At 45.9% G+C, this 7,860-nt stretch overlaps 1 pseudogene; it reads left to right on the top strand.

The window, feature by feature from the left end:
* The window catches only part of LOC109234774, an 88,203-nt pseudogene continuing 83,476 nt past the window's right edge, over positions 3,134 to 7,860 (top strand).

Here is a 7,860-nt window from a genome sequence, read left to right as displayed (position 1 = left end):
GTTTGTGCTAATACAGGATTTTCTATTGAATGCGAAGAAGTAGAAGTGCAAACAATCTCCTTCCTCTCGATCCCGAAATTGAACGAACACTTCACTGATTGAGGAGGGAGGTAGACGCCAGAACCAGAATTGAAAGAGAGTTGGACATCGTAGTTCAACCACAGCCAATTGAGATGGCAGGTAATGAGGAACGCGCGGTGATTGAAGCCGCAAGGCCCAGTCTGGGTAATATGACTCAGGCTATCGTGAAGCCTGATATCACTAGGCACTTTGAGCTGAAACAATACATGGTGCAGCTGATCCAGTCCATAGGGCAATTTGTGGGTCTACCTCATGAAGACCCGCAGAGGCATATTCAGAATTTTCTGGAAATTACGGATACTTACAACTATCCGAACGTTTCCAAGGACTATGTCAGGCTGACACTTTTCCCCTTTTCTCTGATCGGGGAAGCTAAGGAGTGGTTGAATAAGGAGCCGGCTAATTCAATCCGCACTTGGGATGATCTGGTAAGGAAATTCTTAATCAAGTTTTTCCCCACCATGAAAACAAACGTGTTGAGGAGTCAAATTCTTAGGTTCGAACAACGAGCTGGCGAGACACTTCGTCAAGCATGGGAAAGGTACAAGAAGTTGCTCAGAGACTGTCCTCACCATTGCCAGACGGACGAGGTATTGGGTCACACTTTTGTAGATGGGCTAGATGATGCTTCAAAGATGAATCTCGATTCAGCTTGTGGGGGTAGTTGCATGGCCAAACCGTACAGTGAAATCCAACTCTTGCTGAATAACTTCACTGCTAATGATAATAACTGGCAAGGTGATGGTGACTCACGAAAGGCAGTTAAGCAAAAATCAGCTGGGTTACTTGAGCTCGACGAGGTGTCAGCAATGAGAGCCGAAATTGCAAAGCTGGCCAATCAGATGACTAGGATAACAATGCAGCAGCCGCAGCCAATGCAACAGGTACAACATATGACTATTTGCTGCGAACTGTGTAGTGACAGTCATATGAGTGATATGTGCCCCGCGAATCCAGAATCCGTCTATTATGTGGGGCAACAAAACAGGGGTCCACCGAACCAGCATGCACAATACGGGAATTCTTACAATCCAAATTGGAGGAATCATCCCAACTTCTCATGGGGTGGAAATCAGCAGAGTCAGAATCAGTATAGACTCCAAGGGGGTTTCAATCAGCCTCAGAGACCACCCCAACAAATGGAAGAGAGCACAAATGATTTACTAAAGAAGTTGTTGATTGACAATCAGCAGCTCAGGACCGACTTCAGAAATCTTGAGAGGCAGATGGGGCAGTTAGCAACAAATCAAAACACTAGACCTGCAGGCTCTCTCCCCAGTGATATAGAAAAGAATCCGCAAGTGAATGCAGTTACACTTTAAAACGGGAGGGAGCTTGAGGAAGTGCCAAAGAAAAGGAAAGATAAGCCCGTACCTGAGGGGGAGTTGATCCCTAAAGTGACAAACGAGCCAAAGAAGACTGCTGAAATTCTAGAGCCAGTGGGGGCCCCAAGGCCACCACCACCTTTTCCCTAGAGATTGCAGAAAAAGAATGATGATCGCATGTTCAGCAAATTTCTCTCCATGTTGAGCCAGGTTCAATTGAATATCCCACTTGTTGATGTGCTTCGTGAAATTCCAAAGTATGCTAAGTACATAAAAGATATAGTGGCTCACAAGAGAAGATTAACTGAATTTGAGACAGTTGCACTTACTGAGGAGTGCGCTTCTAGGGTCCAAAATAAGCTCCCTCAAAAGCTTAAGGATCCTGGCAGCTTTACGATTCATGTGCGCATTGGTAATATTGATGTGGGTCGTGCTCTTTGTGATTTGGGGGCAAGCATAAATCTGATGCCCCTATCGTTGTTCAGGCAATTGGGTCTGGGAGCTCCAAGGCCAACTACTGTGATGTTTCAGCTGGCTGATAGGTCGATAGTGCACCCCGAGGGGTGATTGAAGACGTGTTGCTGCAAATTGGGAAATTTATCTTCCCTGCTGATTTCATTATCCTCGATTATGAGGCTGATGAACTGGTCCCAATCATATTGGGGCGACCTCTCTTGGCTACTGGTGATGCAATTATCAAAGTGAGAGAGGGAAAGATGATCTTGAGGGTAGATAATGAAGAAGCAGTTTTCAATGTTTACAAAGCAATCCAACTTCCCCGCCACTATGAGGAGCTCTCAATGATATCTGTCGTTGAGATTGATGAGCAGATTCATGATGCAAGTGTTTATCTAGACGATTCTCTAGAGAAAGCACTTATGTTGTTTAATGGTTTGGAGAGTGATGATGAGGTTGAGGAGATTATGCAAATCTTAGATACATCTTGTGCGTACATAAGGGGGATACACCCCTTTGAACCTTTGAACAGGCCAGAGGGACCTCCTCCAAAGCCGTCAATTGAGGAAGCCCCAAAGTTGGAGCTTAAACCTCTCCCATCTCACCTGCAATATGCTTATTTGAGTGACTCTGACACCCTACCTGTTATTGTTTCCTCTGACTTGTCTAAATTGTAGGAAGAAAAGCTGTTGAGAGTGCTACGTGAGCACAAGCGAGCAATTGGGTGGACTATGTCTGACATAAAGGGCATTAGTCCAGCCTTTTGCATGCACAAAATCCTCATGGAGGACGGACACAAGCCCAGTGTAGAGCAACAACGACGACTCCATCCAATCATGAAAGAGGTGGTAAGAAAAGAAGTGATTAAGTGGCTTGATGCAGGTATTGTATTTCCTATCTCAGACAGCAAATGGGTAAGCCCCGTCCAATGTGTACCCAAGAAAGGGGGGATGACTGTAGTAGTTAATGAGAATAATGATTTAATCCCTACAAGAACTGTCACCGGGTGGAGAATTTGCATTGACTATAGAAAATTGAACAATGCCAACCGGAAGGACCACTTTCCCCTCCCCTTTATTGACCAAATGCTTGATAGATTAGCTGGCCAGGAGTACTACTGCTTCTTGGATGGTTACTCTGGGTATAATCAGATTTCTATAGCCCCAGAGGACCAAGAGAATACCACTTTTACGTGTCTTTATGGCACGTATGCGTTCATGAGAATGCCCTTTGGTCTTTGTAATGCACCTGCGACTTTTCAAAGGTGTATGATGGCCATTTTTACTGACATGGTCGAGAGGTTTGTGGAAGTATTCATGGATGATTTTTCTGTGTTTGGACGTTCTTTTGATAACTGCTTGATGAATCTTGATAAAGTGCTTGCTAGGTGTGAAGAGACTAACTTGGTGCTAAACTGGGAAAAGTGCCACTTCATGGTACGCGAATGTATAGTTTTGGGGCACAAGGTGTCCAAATATGGTTTGCAGGTGGACAAGGCAAAGGTGGAAGTGATTGAAAAATTGCCTCCACCGATATCTGTCAAAGGCATTCGCAGTTTCTTGGGCCATACAGGTTTTTATCGTCGTTTCATTAAAGATTTCTGGAAAATTTCCTCTCCCTTGTGCAGGTTGTTGGAGAAGGATTTCGCCTTTAAATTTGATGATGCCTGTCTGAAGGCATTCGTGGAGCTGAAGGGAAGGTTGGTGACTGCACCAATCATCATTGCTCCGGATTGGGAGCAGCCATTTGAGTTGATGTGCGACGCGAGTGACTTGGCTATTGGAGCTATTTTGGGGCAAAGGAGAAACAAAGTCTTCCACTCCATCTACTATGCAAGCAAAACTTTGAATCCAGCTCAGATGAACTACACAGTCACTGAAAAAGAGTTACTTGCAGTGGTGTGGGCGTTTGACAAGTTCAGGTCATATATTGTGGGGACCAAAGTCATCGTCTACACAGATCATTCAGCTATCAGATACCTGTTTGAGAAGAAGGACGCCAAGCCGAGACTGATTCGGTGGGTCCTACTCCTGCAAGAGTTTGATTTAGAGATCCGAGATTGCAAAGGAACAGAGAATCATGTGGCTGATCACTTGTCCAGATTAGAAAGTCGGAATCATGTAGCTGAAGGGGGTGTAATCAAAGAAACATTCCCTAATGAGCAGTTATTGGTGATTGCCTCAAGCACAGCCCCATGGTATGCAGACTATGTGAATTTTATTGCAAGTGGGGTGACACCACCAGAGTTGACACCAGACAATAGAAGAAGGTTCTTGCATGACGTGAGGCTCTACTTGTGGGGTGAGCCATTCTTATACAGGCTCTGTACAGATCAGTTGGTGCGGAGATGTGTTCCTGATGAGGAAATGAGTGCCATACTTCATAGCTGTCATGCCTCACCATACGGAGGTCATCACGGGGGAGACCGGACCGCCCAGAAAGTGTTACAATCAGGTTTCTATTGGCCAAAATTGTTTAGGGATGCACACGCCTTTGTTAAAATGTGTGACAAGTGCCAAAGAACCGGAACGATCACAAAGAGGCACGAGATGCCGATGCAAAATATTCTGGTAGTGGAGCTCTTTGATGTGTGGGGAATAGATTTCATGGGATCGTTTCCACAATCTAATGGTCATAGGTACATCTTGGTGGCAGTTGACTATGTTTCCAAGTGGGTGGAGGCCATTGCTCTTCCCACTAATGATGCAAAGGTGGTGGTGAGCTTTGTCAAGAAGCACATCTTTACACGCTTTGGAACTCCTAGAGTATTGATCAGCGATGGAGGAACGCATTTCTGCAACAAATTGCTGAATAATGTCCTTGCAAAGTATGGAGTCAAGCACAAGGTGTCCACTACCTATCACACCCAGACGAGTGGTCAAGTGGAGGTGTCAAACAGAGAGGTAAAGCAGATTCTTGAGAAAACAGTGAGTGCAAATAGAAAAGATTGGGGAGGGAAGCTAGACGACGCATTGTGAGCATATCGAACTGCGTACAAAACTCCCATAGGTGCTTCTCCGTATAAATTGGTTTATGAAAAGGCTTGTCACTTGCCCGTCGAGCTTGAACATAAAGCCTATTGGGCAATTAAAAAGCTGAATATGGATGGGGACTTAGCTGGAGAGAAGAGGTTGCTGCAACTCGATGAGCTTGATGAGTTTCGATTGCACGCATATGAGAATGCCAAATTGTATAAAGAGAAGACTAAGAGGTGGCATGACAAGCACATTCAACATCGAGAGTTCGAGCCAGGGCAAGAAGTTCTTTTGTTCAATTCGAGGTTGAAGCTTTTTCCCGGAAAGCTAAAATCTCATTGGTCAGGCACTTTTGTTGTGGTAAGTGTGAAGCCTCATGGAGCTGTGGAGTTGAGGGATATGAGTTCAACTGGTACCTTCTTGGTGAATGGTCAAAGGATAAAACATTACTGGGGTGGTGACTTTGCACGTCACAAGACCTCGGTGGATTTGACGGATGCTTGAGAACAGGTTGAGTCGTGCCGCGACGTTAAATCAGGCGCTAGATGGGAGGTAACCCATTGAATTGTTGTAACCGTCGTGCCACGACGTTAAATAAGGCGCTGGTTGGGAGGCAACCCAACGATAGTATTAGTTGTTGATTTTGTGTTTTGGAAGTGCTAACCAATGCACATGACAATGGGCAAGTGCTAAGGCCATCGAACGAGGTGAGAACAGGTGAAAAGTTGAAGAAAAAAATTCCCCAGGTGCGCGCCCGCGCTACTGGACGCGCATCTGGGCGCGCTAAATTGATACACTTCTGATCTTGGACGCGCTAAAAATGGCGCGGCCGTGCATGTGGGCGCGATACTAGCGCGATCGCGCATGTGGACGCTCATCTGGGCGCGCTAAATTTTCTAGGTTTTGTATCTGGCCGCGCTAAAACTAGCGCGCCCGCGCATCTGGGCGCGCTAGTTCCGTCAAATTGTCACCCGTCATTTTTGTTCGTTAAGTTTTTCTTTTTTTTTCTTTTGTATACCTTTTAATCTAATTTCCCCCCCCCCCCCCTCTTCTTATTACTTACCTACCGCACATAACCCCCCAAACAAACACACAAACCCTTCATCTATATTCCTCCCAAATTCCCCTTCAAATCTCACGAATTCCCCCATCCCCAATCTCACCCATCTTCTTCTCCAACTAATTTCTCTACTCACACTCATCGGCCACCACAGGTATGGTCCTTAGGTTCTTTTCAATTTTGTCTTTTTCTTATTTTTTCAGATTTTTTTGTTTACTTGTATGTCATTGTTGTAGATGTTCTCTAGGTTGTGTGGAGATGTTAGTGAAACATGTGTAGTGTTGATAAGTGATAAGTGTGGGGTGGTAAGTGAAGTTATGGGGTTGTCAAGTGCAATTATGTGGTAGATTAGTGTTCTAACAAGTTAAAAGGAGTTGTGAAGGTCTAATGCCCACAAGGTGTTTGTGGAAAGGCCTCATTGAACATGATTGTGTAGTTTGTGATGGCATATGCGCGCGAAGTCTGAGTAACCGCATTGCATCACAAATTTTTGATTGGGCTGAGCTAATATGTCCTGTTTTGCAGATATCATGACTCCATCTAGGAAACGACGCGCCACACGGGCCTCCTCGAGTAGTCAGGTTGGTCCATCTAGATCAAGAGGGGGTGCACAGGCACGCACCTTTGATGCGACAAAATTTGTCTCGGCAAAGGCACAAGACCGCTTTGCGGAAAAGGCTCGCAAAAAGCCAATTTCGGAAAGGGGTATTCACATTGCACAACTCCAGAATCACTGCCCGCGTATGTACGATGGGCTATTAAGGCGGGGGCTACAAACTTTCATAAATGAGCCCGGTGAGGGTAATGCTATGCTTGTGCGTGAATTTTATGCAAATGTACCGGAACATGTAAATGGGGTAGTCACGGTGCGCCGAAGGGCGGTGACTGCTTCTGTTGAGGCAATACGGGCGGCCTACCAACTTCCTCCTCCTCCAGATGCTGGTGATTACTTCCATGAGTACGGGCGCCACCCAATGAACGACGGAAAATGGGTACAATTTTTTAAGATAATCTGTGTGCTCGGGAAAGCAGTGAACTGGATGGACTATGGGGATAAATTCCACTCCTCCGCACTCACCTTTGAAGGGAAGTGCTGGTTGCACCTAATCAACAACCGCTTGCTCCCGTCGCATAATACGACAGAGGTGAATGGGCCCCGTGCGACCTTGATCTGGTGTTTTGTCAATGGTTATGACTTTGATGTGGCCCAGGTGATACATGACGAGATATTCATCCGCAGCCAAATCAAAAGGTATGGGTTCTTTTTCCCTTCCTTAGTGACTCAACTGCGCAGGGCTGCTCAGGTGCCCGAAAACCTTGCTGTGGATGTATTGGTAAGAAAGGAGGGTAGGTTCCGTGCTGATAAGGTAACAACAGGTAAGGAGCCGGAGGTAGTGGCGGAGAGGAGTAGTTCTGATGAAGCTGATGATGAGGAGGCTGCTGAAGAAAATGTGGAAGCTGCACCACAGGCTCAAGAGCACAATGTGCAAGTTGCAGGGCCATCTGGGACTGCAACATCCTCAGGAGCCGCCCGGGTGTCCCGTCTTACTGCTTTGGAGCAGGAGATGGCGGGTTTGCGCACTCGGGTAGATGCGATGGATGAACGACAAAAGAAGTCGGAAACGAAAATCATGGGCTAGTTGAGAGCATTGGGGCGGGCGTGCCACGTCAACCCAGACACCGTCTCCGACCAGGAATGACCCCTCAAGGAAGTCCCCTTACTTCACTGTTTTTCCATTTTAAGCCATGGGGACATGTTCTTTAAGTGTGGGGTGGGGGGTACTTCGTTGTATGTTTGTATGTTTGTAGATGTATTATCTGAATGTTGTTTTTGTTTTGTTTAGTTTGATTTTGTTAGTTTAGCATTAAGTAGGAATCATTAGTTAAACTAGATAAATGGCTCGTCCCGACGACGGATCCCTTTCGATGGGGTTCTTGAGGGACTAAGTCGGAAAAAAAAAAA

The sequence above is a fragment of the Nicotiana attenuata genome, chromosome 11 (genome assembly GCF_001879085.1).
Source record: "Nicotiana attenuata strain UT chromosome 11, NIATTr2, whole genome shotgun sequence".
Lineage (NCBI taxonomy): Eukaryota > Viridiplantae > Streptophyta > Magnoliopsida > Solanales > Solanaceae > Nicotiana > Nicotiana attenuata.
This window is presented reverse-complemented; position numbering and strand designations above follow the sequence as displayed.